This window comes from Nannobrachium achirus, assembly GCF_963921795.1.
Source record: "Nannobrachium achirus genome assembly, chromosome: 14".
Taxonomy (NCBI): Eukaryota; Metazoa; Chordata; class Actinopteri; order Myctophiformes; family Myctophidae; genus Nannobrachium; species Nannobrachium achirus.
Window position 1 is genome coordinate 29,630,741 of NC_137821.1, and position 5,421 is coordinate 29,636,161.

Genomic DNA, 5,421 nt, shown 5'->3' on the forward strand with positions numbered 1-5,421 from the left:
GAGAGAGTAGGGTGAATGAGAGAGAGAGAGAGAGAGAGAGAGAGAGACCACATAGTTAAGCTTTAAAATACGTTAAATAAAGTAGAAGGTAGGGTAAGTGAAATGTTTTGGTCAAAACGAAAACCTTTTTTTTTTGTTAAAAGGTTGAAGCACTATATTCTGATAGTATTCATTGCTATAGAAATAGCCACAGACACTAGCAGCTATGATTATTACTATCAGAATATATTTTAGCAAAGGAATATCAAGCTTATTTAAAGCTGTGAACAATGAATTAGCTCTTGGCGTTTTACGGCAGGACTTCAGTTGTAGTTGTGCAATTGAAGTCAGATTTGTTTCCTTAGATATTGGTTCTGCTGGAACCAAACCATAGCAACCAACATCATCTACAGGGGCTGACACCTGGACATGGTTCAAAGCAGACGGGGGAACCATACTCACTCAGGTCTACAGAGACAAGAGGTACAGATAACAGTCCACACTGCAGTCTATTCAGAACTATGGACTGCAAAATGCTGGTTGCATGCAGATCCAACTCAGATAATGGAATAACACAAAAATAAAGCGTTGACCACAGGTGTGAACAAAGCAAGAAAAAAGAAATCCAAATAAGGGAGCCGTGAATCTTTTGGGGGAACTTTTTGAAGATCTGAACCTTCTTTTTCTATGAACACCCCAGAGATAAACAAGGTCTTTTATCAGTTTTGATGTTGTATAATATTATTGTGCAACTGAAGTCCCAACATCGATGCGGGTGTTAGATTTCAAGAACTGCAACCTTAAGTTCCCAGGCTTTAGTGAATTTATCTGATCACGAAGACTGAATCGCAAACATTTCTTATCGTTGGACTTTCTTTGACAGGGGACCACTTCATGACGCTTTACAGAGAAAGAGACTATACTTTGCCTTGTTTGAAGTTATGCTGTTTACAAAATGTATGAAATCCATATCGTTGAGCCCTTTGAACATGATATCTGTGAAATCAATCCATCTATATTTATTTTTTGGACATTTTATTTTATTTGTTTAAGTAATTTCTGAAGGCACATAAACATGGTGGGCACCTCGATGTTAAATTGGCTATTTCTTCCCAAAAATGTAAAAAACATACATACATAAATAGGCCTATAACGTAAAGTATACATGATTTGAACAAAATGTAACACGATTATATGAGAATGTATTACCTCTAGAGTGGGGATTAAAATTAATCCAAAAGCACCTGTTGCACATTTAAACATGCTGCTGGTTATGTTCAAGGCTGAGCACTATATTGGTTAATGGGACACAACAGACAACACTGGTGGTGAAAGAGAGGTAATAATGGAAAAGAAACGTGTGTTGAGGTTGTCACAGTTCAGCAGTGTCCTGAAGGCAGGATTAAAGCCGAGAGGCATTCACCAGTGTTTCCTTACAAGCTATCCTCCGGCAAGTAGCTCAAGTAGCCTTTGTGTTAATGACAAACAGGTTACATGCTTATTTAAGCTTGATCTTGACTCTCTTTCTGAACCATCTCGGTTGGTTTAAAAGGTTCAAGATACTCTAAGAGGCTGGACTGGCATCACTGTTGTTAAATCTGCAAACATCTGATGGCACAATAAATTCCTTCAGAATAAATCAAGTATTCTGCAAGGTCAGAGTAAACCAACAAGATTCTAAGTGGTGGAGGAATTAGAGTGCAAAGAAAACAAATTGGAAAAATGTTCTCTTGCTAAAAAGCACCCTTGCTTTTTTAAAGAGAATGCTCTTCCAAGTTAGATTGCAAGCTAATTTTCAGGGGCTTTAAGTCTAGTCGTGTTGTAAATAGTGGATTTAAAGCTATCCTCTGTAACTTTCCTGTTGTACCCCAGATTCAAACCTTGGTTGTGCTGAAAGTTTAACGACTGGCCTGCCTGCTTGCTCTGGGGAGAAATTGAATTTTGTCTGACCAAGTCTGACCATACAGATTTTGACAAATCAAAAGTTACATACAGCTGTAAAACAGTTTTTCTCAACCTTTTCAGGCCGCGACCCCCATAATAATCATATTTGAATCTATTCCATTGTGAAAATAGCCGATCTACATGCTCACAACGCCTCGCAACGCAAGGCGGTGTGAGCATGTAGATCTAATATTTTCACAATTTCTCTTTAATATTTGACAATTTTACCAATGTTTGACCAGAGGTACTACAAAAGTCTTAAATTGTCATACACTTATACTGTATGTTGGTCTGTTTGCTGTTGAATGAGAAAACAATGTTAACATTTAGCTAAACATCTGGGGACCCCTCAAAAGAATTTGGGGACCCCTCTGGGGGTCCCGACCCACAGGTTGAGAACCATTGCTTTAAAACAAGACATCCTTGGCCAAGTCTTGGGCCAAGTGTCACCTGTTCTTGGGTCACCCGAGGGTCAGATGGGATATCGGAGGCGGTTTCTAATTTTGGGATCAGCGCTTAATGAGAGGACAAGAAAACCTGCTGGTGAGAACGAGGGGGACGGACCCAGGAACAAGGTATACAAGGAGAGGAAACAAAGGAGAGCTTTAAGTCCTCTGATGTCACCCATGTACAATTGGAGTGGCTCGTTGAGCCTTGAAGAACCTCCGTTGTGTTTCTATTGTGCGATTCCTGACAGACCCTGCCTTGTTCTATAATAATAAACTCTTTCACGAGTGATTAACCTCACAGTGCCCTTTCTTTTTTTTTTTTTTTTTTTTTTTACATGTGTCACCGGCTTTGGTGCAAAATGACGTGCAATTCGTCGCATTTTAAGTAACTTTATCTGTGAACACCTGAGGGGAGGCTGAGATCCATCTAGAATGAAAAAGAATAATTACAAATTTGATAAACCAATAATAATAATAACAATAATATCAATATGTCAGTATTGTAATATTTCTAATATTTCAAAGCTCCCTGACCAAGACTGAATAAATTGTTATTTCTTAATTTTATTTAATTACAACAAGGTTCTGGCAACAGATACAGATGCTTCACAAATGTGTACAGATTGAACCAACATTTTCTGTATCTTTTAAATAACCTTGATAAGACAAGCAGGGAATCACACTGTTACAAGCATAACACGAAACAAAGGGGAAATAAAACAAAATTAAGAAATGCAATAAAAATGAATAATATAATGCTGAGTCTGACTCATTATACGCTCACAGTTGCCATGTCTAATGTTATTGGGCCCAGTTGTAGTAAATACCCCTTTAGCCTATTACACTAATGCACATTTCCTCTTTTCCTGCTGATTGGTAGGATTTAGAGTCCATTCTGAAATTGAGTAAATTTGTCTCCCTTTTCCCTTGAAACATCACTTTGATCCTCTCAGGTAGGCAGGGGGTACAAGAATCCCCAAAGGAATGGCTGTCTCCAGAAGGGAGAATTGTTTTTACCCCAGCTGTGTTTTTCTTGTGTTGCCAGCATGTGAGTCCATAGTCGCTTTTGTTGAATCAATGCCCAGACTTTGTCTTATTAAGGACAACCTATAGTTCCTGTTTTTTGACAGGCAGGGTGCTTTAACCCCCATCAATGGGGGAAGCAAGCTGAGATTGCCCCAAAACAGGACAACACACACACACGCACTCGCAAACAGCAAGACACTTCCCCAACAAAGTAAATGAGATGAAAGATTTTGCCCATGAAAATTGGTGATTTCAAAAGCTTCTGAAGCCGTGCTTCCCTGCCAGCACACAAAAAGATGGGCCGTTCACTTGCAACAAAAGCAGAACATAATGGGAGGACAAACATCAAAGTGTCAATTTACTGGAAGCAACACCTATTTGTTGGAAGGCCCCTACTGGGTAAAGTGCAGGTGAATTTTCAGGTAATAGCACGTTGGTGAGTGCTACAGTTCATCTGCGTGGTCCACCCATGAATGATACCCCTTTATTTTTAGAATCTGGAGGCAAATATATCCTCTGCTATTAGGGTTTCACATATCTCAATGAATCAAAAACAGAAAAGCATTTGTAAACATTAATTTTATCCATCCATATTTCTTTAAACAGAACAAAAACTATTTGAAATCCCTGATTTACCTTTGTCAACTACCTGTATGAGGTGAAATCTCGCTATTTCTACGTCCCATTAGTTCGACTAAGGGTTAGGTTTTATGGTTAAGTTCAGGCATAGTTTTACTGACGTTAGGGTTTGGGTTAGGTTTAGGCATAGTGGTTAACATTCACCAAGTTAGTATTCACCAGCGTCGGCAGGTTAGCATTTCACCAGGTTAACATTCACCCGCGTCGAACAAATGGAACGTCGAACAAATGTTATGATGATATATCGACACGCTCCCCCTGTATTTAAATGCATTCATTCATTCATTCATTCATTCATTTATTTATTTATTTATTGTAAGGTTTCTCATTCCATTGAAGGATTCAGGTTTACAAACGTTATTCTCTCTACAGTAAGTTATGGGTACAAAAATGAGTACAAAAAACAGCAAAATATTTTACCCATGCTTTTATTTCGGAACAACCCTATACCTCCCACAAGGAACGTAACATTGCATAGCAGAAATGGTTGGACTCCTAACTGCAGAATTCCAATATGCCAAGTTCATGATCTCATTGTGAAATTCCATTGGTAAATTTCACAACACAATCAGATTTTGATATGCACATGCATGTTTATTGAACGGACTGCAGCGAGGTGTACAGCAGGAGACAGATTGCAGAACATTCCCCAATTTAAGAGGCGTATGGGGGACTAAGCAGAAGGATGTGATAAGAACAGTAAAACAATGCAGTCCTGGATTAGACATCTGAGCATTTAACATTATGACATAAGAAATATGAAAATATGAAGAAATCGCTTCCCTCAATTAAATATAGACTACTGTACATTAAAAGTCGGAGTAGTTGAACGCAATGTATAGTCCAAATATCACGTCAGTCCTCCTCTAAATGTCTTACAAATAAACCAAATGCAAAACATATTCTTTTGTTTTGTGTGTTTCTTTGACCATAGAAATTGTCAAATGGATACTTTTATTCCAAAACTCAAACTCTCAAATTAGTCGTCACATTTGAGGAGACAGTGGAACATTTGGTTTAAAAAAGGACATATGGCCGAATAACTAAAATATGACTTTCCAAAAAAGTATGATAGTAACATTTCCATTTTGAATAATTTCTGTATTATTTCTCTATCGTTTTTATTTTATTTTAGAAGCCTTATTTGTGATAGCCACATTTAACATCAGTGTTAGTTTGAATTCTGGGAAATATCCGGTAAATTGTATTTCTTAAATAGTGGTGAAAACATGTCGCCATGCCACGAGAATAATAACAGGCTAATCCCTGCCTTCCTTTGGTATTTCACTCCTACACACCGAGGCAGCGATCCCTCATCCCCAAATTTGACAGCCATTGTGAGCGGACATGGAAATGTGAGAAAGGTCCCCCACATATTTTCTCC